Raw genomic sequence first — 12,593 nt, 5'->3', positions numbered from 1 at the left:
TGTAGAGCCCCCAAATTATGCAGCACCTGGCTGTGATTTTGGTACATCACATTGCCCAGAGGAGTCGTGGATGCCTCATTGCTGAAAGTGTTCAAGGCCAAGCTGGATGGAGCTCTGGACAATCTGGTCTGTGGAAGGTGGCCAGAGCTCCATGGTCAGGGGGTTGGAACTAGATGATCTTTAAGATCCCTTCAAATCCAAAGCATTCTGTGATTCTATGATTTTTTACTTATTTGAAAAACAGCAGTACAATGGAATCCTGTTTAAGCCTCCTAGCTTTACAGTAGTTTACATTAAAATAATTTTACATTCTATATAAAATTGGTAATAATAAGCACTATAACTGGAAGCAATTGGCTACAAATTATTTGAGGGTATTATTTCTCTGAATTCTTGATATGCTACCTCTACTTCTATTGAGTCCCTCATTGGAACTTAAAGTACACCTATCCCTACTTCTCCTAGAGTGTGGCAGGAGAGAGAGAATCGTAATCAAAATAATTACAATTTTTTTAAATTTAATTTTATATTTATTTCTAAATGAAAATTATTTTAGTAATGTTTAATCTAGCTGACAAAGTTAAAATTAGTGCAAAAGCATAAGGGAAGAAAACGAGCAAATCTAGAAATGAGAAACAGTGAATTTGGAAAAAAACAAACTTTTGAACAAGAACTGGAAGGAAATAGATTAATTTTTTAAAGGAAGCTCATTTTTCCTTTAACACATTTTGAATCATTACTATATTGTGAATAGTTTCCTTAAAATATTAGTAACTTTTTACTGCTAAAGTGGTGCAGCATTCTAAACTTATAATTATGGGAAGGAGAAAGTACTAATAAATTTTGTAAGGCAAAATCCTTTTCATAAAAAATGAACTTAGACAGATGTTAATAAATTTATTTTGTTTTGTTTTCATTTGGGCAACATTACCTGTATTAAACCAAGTCAGTGGCCCAAATTTCCATTAAAGTCTATGAAGGAAAGAGCAAATAACATCCTGAAAGCCATTCTAGATTTTCCTGAGATCTTGCTGATCTGAGTAATTTTAGGAACACGCTTGGCCTATGTAAGAAGTTGGAGAATAGTTATTGAACCGATGTGGAGTCCAATTATTTTGTGTAATTTCACATGTGATCCCTTATATCCACTTAATGACATATAAAACATGAAATTTGTACACCAGCACACAGTGAGGTGGAGTTCTGTATCTAGCACAATAGCCCACAAGTTAAGGGTTCTGTTAAGAGAATTCCTCTCCCCTTAGAACACTTACAGAAAGTGCAGCAGATCTGAAAATAGTCCCATTCCAATTTGGAGTACGGATGTTTGGTGATATAGGTTCTGTCAGCACAGTTTCCATTTTAAAGGTTGGAAATGGAGTGAAGGCTTGTGATTGGCACCATGTATTTCAGTAGTATAACAAATAATTCTGATTTTTAATTCCAGCTCAGTAGATAATAAAACTTGTCTTTAAACTTCATGCAAGGATTGCAGGTGGTCAATAGATAATGAAAATTCCTGTTTACAGAAAAGGAAATATCTTAGTACAGATGAAGTGATCTTTACCTTAAATTAAAAAGCAGTGGAGCTCTTTATTTATTGTGATAGTCCAGAAAATCCTCTTGTATTGTTAGAGATTCAGTTTTAGGTTAGAGTAAACACTGCTGAGAAAACCTCGAAGGAACCCTGCAAGCTGTTCTGGAAATGCACAGCCATGTTTATTACAGCCTTGCTCTGCGTATTTGACTGCTGTCAAGGACAGCTCTGGGCACAGATGAAGTCACAAGCTGCCCAAGGCAGGGCACTACAGAAGGCAGCAGAGTACCATGGGTGCTCTCTCTCATCAGTCTGTGACAGCCCCCCAATGTGCCAGGCTTGCTATTCTGCTTACCGAACAAAGAGACAAAAGGTCTTTCTTTTGTGAGGGAAAAAAAGAATATAAACACATGTATTTCCACTTCTTCCTCATTCTTCACCCTGACAGTATGTTTACATCAAGGGAAAAATTTCAAAGATATATCTAGATTTAGATATAGATCTAGATTAGATATAGATATAGATTAGATATAGGTAACTATGTCCATAAAAAGGAAGAAAAACCAACCAAACAAGAATTATGAGATCCAGTTGTCAATCTCCAAATTAGGGTCTCAAGCTATAATTAGCACTTTTCTGTTAAGAAGGTATTTTAATATCTGACTTGATCATAAAAAATGTCATTTAAATGTGTATGTCCAAGATACATATCTTTTTTTTTTTTTCTAATATAGTCAAGATGTTTTTGAAACACTAAGTTCTGTGAAAACTTCTCCACCAAAGGTCATCTCATTTTAGATTAAAGCTATCTTTATTAAATCAAGTTCTTTTAAGGACAAATTGTTCACTATTGACCCAATTATCTAACTTGTGTGTGTACTTACCTGCCCACATGTACTCTGGCAATTGCTATAATTATCCTGATGAATCACAAATAGAATTTACATTTTACCTTGCAAGTACCGGAAGGCAGTGACTAGGGCATGACTTGATTATATAAATGGTACCTTATTTCCAGGAATGACGACAGAGCTGGTAAAAAGTGTTGTTAAATATAGCTCTAAATGAGCCACTCTCTTTGGCAGATAGAGAGAAAACAAAAATTACAAAAACACAGTCAAAGAAAATAACAAAAGAGGAAAGACTTAAAAGAAGCCAACATAATCTGATGCAAAATTGGGAAGACAAAGAAAACACCAATAAGCTGAAATTTTTAAAAGCCTCTGTAGGAAGTATTCATAAGTGGGAAGACAGAAAAAAACGTTACATAATATAATACTCAAAAGGCAGGAACCACAACTGTGATTCTTCCCCTGCAGTTTTCTAATGTACTTACAGCCACTCATTTCCACACAGCCTATACATATGAAGCCACTGGAAAGCCCCAGCAATTTCTGCCAGTGTTCATTGAAATTTACACTCGGCAGATTACACTTGCAGAACCCTGAAGGGCTCTTTTTCAAATCCCTGTGGCTGAAGGACATTAATTTTTTTTCCTTATAAATATGTAGTGTCATGGCAAAATTGAGCTATCTTATGACTTCTGACATCTCTTCAACTTGTGGAAACCAAAATGCTAGCAGGAGATGAAAAGTTTGCAAAGCTATTAAGAGAAGTGTATGAGACTGCCCTTGAGTTCTGTGCAGTAGGATCCAGTGGATAACACCAGCCTTGCTTTCCTTTGGCTTTTCTTTTTTTTTGAAAGAAATTTTAGAAAGCACTAAATTTTAGAAACTGATCAGTGAGCTTCCATCTCTGGCTTAACAGTGGATACACCTCCATACAGTGGCATCATGATTTATGAAGGCATGCTTATTTAGAAAGATGTTTAGGCAAATACTTCATAGGAATTTTTCAGGGAAGTAAATATTTTTTTCTGAAACAGCTACTGATGACTATAATAGCTGCTAAACCACCTCCAGGTTATCAGGTTATCAATCAAAATCTTTATTTTTTTCTAAATACAGATTCACATCTTCTAATTATAAACTTTCAAAACATCTAGAAAAAGAATATATATTTGACCACAGTTTAGATTCCAATGCATGGGATTGAACTGAAGCTCTGTTTCTCACTTTTTAAAGGTTGATTTTCTCTTTCTTTATCTTCCTTAGAATATATTAGTGGGGGGAGAGTTTGTTTTGGAGGGGTTTTGTTTTTTAAATTCTTTATTCTTTTAGGGGAAGTGGGTACTATTCTAGCTGGAACAAATCCAAGCCTGACTTTGGTAAGAACACACAAAAGCAAACAAAAAAAAATTTCTGAAAACAAAAAAGACTGGAGCAGCAACTAACATGGCTTTGTCAAGAACTAAGCTTGTGAAACACATCTAAACACCTTTAGAGCAGGGTAATAGGCCTTACAAACAGAGGAGGTGCTGTAGGTGCTGTACAACTCAGCCTCTGGTGCCATTTCTTGTGGCTTTTCAAAGCAAGCTACAGAAAACCAGTCAAGCTAAAATTGATGCTAGGTGGGTACAAAATAAAGGAAAAAAAAATCACTTGCAGAATACCAGTGGTTCACAGCGAAGCCGTGATGAACTGTGTGTTAGCTCACAGTGGTTTCTGTTCACTACAGACCATGGTAAAGGTAATGGGCTTATGAGTTTGAAAGAAGTGAAGCTGGAACAGATTGCAAATAAGCTGAGAAAAAGATTTTAACTCCAGAGGAATTAGAACAATCACCTGAAAAAGAGGAATATAAAAATCATTAGTGATACACGCTTGTGGGAGTCAACCAACTGGCACAAATAGAGAATGGCAAAACTGATGTTGAAATTTAGTCCCTAGTGAATTCTGACCTGAAAACAGTCAACAGGGTGATGTAAAACAACTGCAAAACACAATGCAGTATGCATTAAAAGGAGTCTAACAGACAAGTAATGCATCTTCTCCAGTCCATATTATTAAGTCTTTAATAATAAGATCTTACCCAGTTGGCATTCTCAGCTCAGGAAGGGCACAATTGATGACGAAGAGTCCAGAGAATGATCCAATATCTCAAACCCATTCTCTGAGAAAAAGCTAATAGGAAGGCTGCAGAAAATGTGAAATATATAAAATCTTATTTCTTTCATACATTTGCTCAAAACATCTGAAAACTGATTCTTCATTGGGGATTCTTCCCACCCGACTTTACCATTATCTGTTCTTCCATTGTAGTAAGGTCATAGTTTTGTAATGAAAATAGTTTTGATTTAATGCATTAGAAAAATACAATTGCATTCTTGCTGAATGCAAAACAGACTGAAAACAATTTATGAGCAAAAGGAGAAAAAATCCAATGTTAATGGTTGCTTTAAAGTATCTATCCACAAATCATAATGGAAAAGATCAGCTAAGTGTTAAAAAAAATTTTAGTTTAGTCATATTTCTATTCAACAGTGAGAACAATACATACACAAAAAAACCCCTGAAACCCTGATGATAATTACATTTAAAATACAGCCAAGAGTTCTAGTTTACTTTCAGAATCTGGAGAGATTTTCTTTATAGTCAAAACCAATTAAAGTTTTTGTCATCACCTGATGTTAAGTAATGATTTTGTACTGACCTCAGTGAGCACAGATGTTTTACAAGGTGCATTCTGTTAAAAGCCATTGATGGTCTAAATAGTTCATAGTAACTACCTCTGTCTTCCTCCTCCATGTCTTTCACATACCCTGAACTAATTAAATCTAGGAGTGTTTACTAGTAATTTAATCAAAAACTCAATAATCTTCACAATCCCTGCAATTACTTTGACTTAGCACAAAACTTGTGTTTTCCAAGATAATCGGTGAATTAAACAACAAAGAGCACTACATCTGAGCAAGCTTGAAATGTGAATTCCAGAGTGAATACAATCAGAGGAGGTGTAATCATTCACAGGTATGAAGGGAGGCTGTGGGAAACTGAGATGGACCTATGAATTAGGCAGTTTCATTTCATGAAAGGAAATGAAATCTTGGAACTGCAATGAGGATCAATTCAGCAAGGATTGGGCCATTTCCCTGCACTTAATGTAATCCCATGCAATTTTATTGTTTTCACTTCACTTCAGAATATTCCCTTCCTATTTCAGTACTTCATTACACCAATTTCTTCTGTCTCTTGCTTTCACTTTCTTCCCTGATTTCAGGATTCCAAGGAGTATCATTTTGGAAAGGTTAAGTGCATTTCACTTAAAAAAGGAACACCCCACTGCCCAAAGATTGCTCCCTGCACATCTTTCTTCTTAGCATCACACATGTGCTGGGCCCATCAGCAGAAAGGTGCTTTTACTGATATGCTTAGAGCTAGGCTTGAATAATCCACAAAGCCTAGAGTTTCAGGGACATTAACACTATAAAAGGCATGCCAAGAGGAGCATGGCACTGCCCCAACATTGCTCCCTCCACATATTTCTCCTAGGAAACACCCTTGTGATTTGCACCTCAGCAAAAGGAGGTTTCTAAGGCTGTGATTAGGGATGGGTAAGCCTAAAGATTAAAAATGAAAAAACACTAGACCATCAAAGGTATTGAAAATACAAAAGCCATTCAAAAGTGAAGTACTTAAGGTCATCTCAATACATTTGATTATGACCACTTATTTTCTGAAAAAATTTTACTTCATTCCCTCAAATTTAAATTCCTTTCAAGTCTACCCCAGGTAGTTTGTTTCATTTTCTTCTCTGATTTCAAGTTTTCATTCCCCTTCCTGAAAGGAAATTATTCTTTTTCATTTTTTAATTGCTTCCCCTGTCTCTTTGTTTACATTTCTTCATTGATTTGGGGATTTCAATGCCAATAATTTTAAAAAAATTTGGTCCTTTTCCCTACACAACATTTCATCTCAGTCAATATTCTAATTAATGCATTGTGAAATATACTCTTTCCAATTGTATGTGATATTATCATAAATCCTAGCTAGAATGTTCCACATTCTTCTCTGATTCCAAGATTTCATTCCCTTTTTTGGAAGAAAAAATTTCCTATCAGGAAGGGAATGATATCTTCAGATTTTAATGAGGATCAGTTGGGTAAGGTTTTGTCCATTTCTCTGCACTTCATGGCATCTAAATTGCTTTTAAAAGTTTTCGCTTTGTTTCAGAACTTACCCTTTTATTTATTTATTTAGCATTTTCTTTCTTCAACTCCTTCTCCTGTCTCTCTGTTTAACTATATTCCTGGATTTCAGGATTTCAATGGCAAAAATATTTGCAAGCTTCAGTCCATTTCGCTGCATCATATTTCAGCTCAGTATATTTGGTTGAAGTCAGTCCAACGACAAATTTACTTTCTTTTTTACAATTGTATTTCATTTAATCATGTCTCCATTCCAGAGCGTTTCTTCACATTCTTTTCTCTTTTCATGATTTCATTCCATTTCCTGAAAGAAGGAAATATAGAAATCTGAGAAGAAAGTGGAACAAACATTCTGGCAAGGAGATTTGAGCAAATAAAATTAAATTGAAAAAAACCCAGAAAACTTGCAAATGGACTGAAGAAATCCAAGTGTATTGAAATGAAATTAGGTGCAGTGAAAAGCACCGAAGCTTGCCAAAATTATTCTGATCAAAATCCCAAAATCAGGGAAGAAAAGTAAACAAAGAGACAGGAGAAGAAATTGAAGAAATAAAGTGCTAAAAAAAAAAAAAAAAAAAAAAGAAAATTCCAAAATAAAGGGAAAACAATAAACAAGACTGGGATGACATGAACTGCAGGGAAATAGACCAAAGCTTGCCCAATTGATCCTCATTGAAATCACAGGATTTCATTCCCTTTCCTGATAGGAAATTTTTCCTTTCAAGAAAGGGAATGAAATCTTGAAATGGCAGAAGAAAGTGAAACAAACACTCTGGCAAGGAGATATGATCAAATCAAATGCAATTGTGAAAAAAAAAAAAAGGAAACTTAGAAATGGAGTGACTACAAAAAAGTGCACTGAGATTTAATGTGGCACAGTGAAAAGGAACAAAGCTTGCCAATTTTCTGGTTTATTTCAATTATTCAATTATTTCAAGACTAATGCCAATTCTTGAAGCCAGCTGAACAGTGATCAGGCTGCTTTTATGCTGGTTAATTCTTTTATACTCTGACCAGAACTGGCTACATAGTAAAGCTGTCACTAGTGGGCCCTTGATTCATATTTTTTCTCTGTTTATACAAGGTAATGTTTCAGAGTGATCCAGTGCCAGGTGCCCTTCCTAGGCAATAAGTTCAAAATACCTTTTGATTCTTAAAACTGTAAGATCAAACACCAGAGCTTTAAAATAACAAATTTTTGTTCTGCATTCTAAAGTGAATAATCTTAATTTGTTTGCTCTGAAGATCAATACTTCAAAATGTCAAATTCTTCTTACATATACCCTTTTTCCCTCACATAGCTCTGTCGGAACCCAGGGCATCCCTCGGATATTCCTGGATGTTCCAGGCCCTGGTCAGGAGCGGTGGAGACCCTGGCATGCAGCCAGGAACCCCTGTGGCTTTGAACTTGACCCATGGAACAGTTTACCAACCTTGCAGGAAGAACAAGAAGCATCACAAGTTTAGGTATTATAGTAGAAATAATCACGAGGTGAAGGGAAAAGTTTTTGAGTGCTGTACAGGGGGTTTTTGGACTCTGTACAGGGGGGTTTGAGTTTTCTACATGGGGGTCAGGAGTTCTCAGATGGAGGGATTTGGGTGTGCCCTGTCCTTCTTTCTTCTTCCTAACCTCCATGTTCAGGGTGATGTTGGCAGTCACAGATTGGTTTAGGGTAGATAGTCACTGTCCAATATAGGTAGTAGGTATTGGGGAAAAACTGTAAGCATCTAACACGTAATGTATGATATAAAAGATGGCACCAGCCCCATGGGAGGTCAGTGTGCCTTTGGCTGAGCAGACCTCAGCAGTTCAGGAGAAAATCTTTCAGATAGCATACAATAAACTACCTTGAGACCGGACAACTGAAGACTATCGAGTCTTTCTTTAACAGCGCAAGTTGGAGGAGAGACTTTTCCATCTTTTGGGGTCACCCCAATCTGGGGGTGAAACCCCGCATAGCTCAAGTCTATTTATACTTTTTATAGAACCTGGATTGAGTGGCATCTTATATGAAACAAGTCAGGTAATCCAAAACCAGGTCAAAGGACTGATACTATTTTTCCCCTCAGTGGAACTTCAGCAAAACATAGCCAGACAGTGTCACAGAACCCTGGATTTTAATCAAGGGGCTGAAAATGCCACAAACATAAACAAGAGATGCTGGAAATTTCCAGAGGGACGTGTTCAAGAGTTTTCTAACTTGACTAAAGTTACCTGTTTTTATTTTTCCAAATAGCATTTTGATCCCCAGCTACAATGAAACTCTGAAGCTGGAGCACAGCACCTGTACTTTTTCCTCTCCTCAGCTTGTGAACAGCTTACTGAAAACCACTCATATTGATGCCAGGTTTGTTTTTTTTTTAATGGCAGACAGCTTTGGCAATCAGCTGAATCAGATGCTCCAATCCAATTTCTGGAAACTGACGATAATAATATAGCTATTTAGAACCCTGATAGAAATAGACCAGTACACAGGGCTTCCTCTAGGAAAAGGTTTGGTGCTTTCTTTAACCCAGGTTCCTATCAGTGATCCTGATTTTTAATGGAATTCACACGTAGCTGCATCTGCACAGTGGAAAATATACTGAACCACAGCAAGGAAAAGAGGAAAAGAGGAAAGGAGGAAGAAAGGGGAAAAGAGGAAGACTTTGCAGATGTAAACAAGCTCACCAGAAGCCTATGCAATGACACTGATCTCAGGGTTTTCTGTAATACCTTTCCATTTGTCTTAGTCATAACTTGCCAAAAAATGCATACCAAACATCTCTCTTTTTGCAATAAATAATAACAAAAAAATGCTGTTCCTTCCCTAGATGTCTAAATACTTTAGCACTCACTAAACATTAAACAAACTTACATCAGTCAGTGGAAAGTCTTTTAGTAATGCTAAAGAGCTTTGTATCAAAACAAAGGTTCCCACCATTAACACCTGTTATCACCTTCTATCTATACAGTTACATTCAGACATTCAAAATAGAGTATAATTAGTTCCTAGACTTGCTTATGATCACCATCACCTTTGTTCCTATGGGAATCATAAGAAATACTTGATTTGTTCAGTGGGTTTTTTCAACTCTCGCCCATTTTTATTTCTTTTTGTTTTTTTTAACATGAAATGATAAGATTTTCACAGAGTAGTATATTTGCCATTGGCACTGATGGAAAAGGGCATTGATTACAACACGTGTTGTTTTTTTCCAGTCTCCCAGCTCCAGGTAGCAATTTCATCCATTTCTGCCTGGAGCTAAATAATTAGCTTTTCAATAACTCAGCTGGTGGAGACAGAATTGAAGAATCAGTAATTTGCCTGCACACCTTCAGTGCAAATGTTGCCTCTCAGGGGAATATTACATCTGTTTCCCAAGTGTAGCTAAAAGTACGCATCCAGCAAAAGAAATGTTTACAGAAATACTGGCTACCAAAATCAGACCAGATGCTGCAGCAAACTCAGCTTAAACCATTGTCTCAACAGTGTTTTGGGGGTTTTAATTATTTTATTAATAACAAATGTATCAATGGAGAACAAAAAACTGCAGCATAGTAAACAATCATGTCAGATAGTAGATATAAAAAAACAGAAGTTTTTTCCAACTTCAAAGGGACCATGGCCTTGAGCAACTGCCACTGGGGCAGGGACCCAAGGTGATGCACAGCTGGGACACAGGAAAACCAGCAGGAAGAGCAGAGGAGCTACAGAGATAAGGTGTAACACAGGGTTCCCAGCCTCCTGTACCAAGGGTTTGTGAGGCACCAAGTGTAACACCCAGAAAAACGGGAGGTGAGACCATGATGGTGTTGGACTGATATTGAGCTCAGAACAGTGGGACCTCTTTCCCAAGGTGCTTGATTGTTTATTTTCTGTCTCTTTTAACCTGAATCAGTGATAAAATGTTTGTGCTAACTAGAAATTATTAGGAAAGTAAAATTCCTCTCTGAGCTACTTTTGCCTGCAACAATGTGTAATGCAGATATTACACCCATATCATCTAGATGCCATTGTTGTATGACTTTTACAGCTTGAGTCAAGTACTTTTTTTTCCATTTCATGCCCATTTCTTGTGACCACCATTATTAACTGAGAGGAGCACAACTTCTGTTCAGTTCACTCAAATGAGAAAGAACCCAAAGTGCCAGTTCAGGCTACATGCAAAAGTCCGGCTGCCCAAATAAGCTTCAGCTGATCCTCTGACATATTCTCCTTGCTATTAGAGATCTCTTAAATTATAGTTTATATCACCTGACTGGTTGATAGGGAAAAAAAAAAAAGATAGCTCAAAAAACCTGAAAAATTATGAACAATGAATAGACTTTTTAAACACACTATTTTGCTGGTAAACACAGAACTAAAGCAGGATATATAAATTCTAAGTTGGAAAGAAGCTGTCAATCCTACTTCACCAGTGTTTTGTGATAGGATCAGTTTTACAAGCCTCAAGTCACTAAAGCCTCATATAACTTTTTTTTATATCTTATGAGTGTGAATGCTCGTTTGTTTGAAATCTATTAGAATGCCAACATCCAAGGATATTTACAGAAGTCAGCTCTCAGAAAACTACATAAGACAAGATACAGCATCACACCTCTCAAACTGTGTTTGCACTTGCATTTCTGGGCTTAGGTTTTTGTCATGTATTTAGATTTAGAAGAGACTGTAACCATAACACTTAAACAATGGAAACAGCTGAAACTTGAAAAGTACCATAGGACTAACTATAAGAACTAGAATTGGTAAGATGTAAGCAAGAGTGAAAAACCTGAGTGGTTTATTTTTCATTCATGTATACTTTTGGGTTCAGAAATCAACTTGCATCATTTCCTAGCACAGCCATCATTAGGCATTTAAAGGGACCCAGTAGTGCAGCTGCCCATTTGTTGGGAGTACGTTTTGCTGTCAGCCTACAATCACCTGCAACTCCAAGGGTACCAAATGCCTTTGTGGATGTAGGCATACACTCCTGGGAGCTGGCAAGCACAGACATGAAGAAAAGCCACAATTTTAGAGGAGCTTCTTCCACTTTTCATACTAAACCTGAAGCCCTAACCATACACCTCTCAGGAAGACAGGTACCCCATACTCACCCCATGAGTACAGTTGCTGGAGACTTCCATCTAGGGCAGGATTCATCTTTTTCTGCTTCCTAGAAGTTCAGACATTGGTGAGTACTTGGAAAGCACTTCTTACCCTGAGCTACTGGGAACATGATCAGATTCAGCATAAAAGTTTGTAGTTAATACGTATTAGAGTTCATTTGGATTAAGTCTGTGTCATTCCAAGAGGTTCATTACAAAATTTTAATTCCATTTTGGAACCAGCTTCTTTCCCTCCCATAGTGGTACTCAAAATGTACTCATAAAAGTTTGACACCCCACATAGGGATAATTAAAGCTTTCATACACATGAGGATCTTGATAGTGATTTAATTCTACATAAAAATATTTACTAAGAGTAAGTTAAAATCACTGCCAGGCAAGCAAGATTTTGTCTACCCTTGAAAAGTATTAAAGTATTTTAAAAGTTCAGTATTTCCTTTCCCCTCCTCTAAAAAGCAATTAAGATAGCAGCATACACAGTCTAAGTCTAAGGAATCTTCATTATATTAAAAGCCCAAATCATACATTAGCTAAAATCCAGAACTGAAGTTAGAGTAACATGCAACTGTAAAAATGGGAGCATTTTCATCTTGGATATAAAAATGAAGATCACACTATATCTGTCATAGGCAGGAGGGGTCAGGGGGATAAAGTACCTTGTTAGTAGGTAAATGTAGTGCTAGATTCAAATGTCATGAAGATAATACATGTGCACTAGAAAAAAAAAATTAAAATTTTAGTTTTATACCCCACAGTATTGATGTTCAATGTTACAGCCAGCATAGCTTTAAATACATTCTTATCCACATCTTAACTCATTTTTTTTCCAGAGATGCTCATTTCTAATTTAAAAAAAAAGTGATCACTATGGCTTCTCAAAAAAAAAAAATAGTGACTAAAAAAAACAGGATTTAAAA

General features: G+C 36.5%; 1 long non-coding RNA gene across 50 annotated transcripts in view; it reads right to left on the bottom strand.

The window, feature by feature from the left end:
* Positions 1–12,593, bottom strand: part of LOC119697101 — a 105,924-nt gene that overhangs the window by 69,783 nt on the left and 23,548 nt on the right. For 41 of the 50 annotated variants that reach the window (XR_005255773.1, XR_005255769.1, XR_005255729.1 and 38 more), the window contains 4 exons: positions 12,333–12,390; positions 11,665–11,723; positions 6,617–6,888; positions 1,275–4,572 (listed from right to left, as the gene is read on the bottom strand). This is a non-coding gene — a long non-coding RNA (uncharacterized LOC119697101). Of the gene's footprint in view, positions 1–1,274; positions 4,573–6,616; positions 6,889–11,664; positions 11,774–12,332; positions 12,391–12,593 lie in introns of all 50 variants that reach the window. The other 9 variants (XR_005255768.1, XR_005255774.1, XR_005255740.1 and 6 more) reach the window with 8 other exon arrangements.

This window comes from Motacilla alba, chromosome 2, assembly GCF_015832195.1.
Source record: "Motacilla alba alba isolate MOTALB_02 chromosome 2, Motacilla_alba_V1.0_pri, whole genome shotgun sequence".
NCBI lineage: Eukaryota > Metazoa > Chordata > Aves > Passeriformes > Motacillidae > Motacilla > Motacilla alba.
The sequence above is the reverse complement of the archived record's forward strand: the minus strand, read 5'-3'. Positions and strand labels throughout refer to the sequence as shown.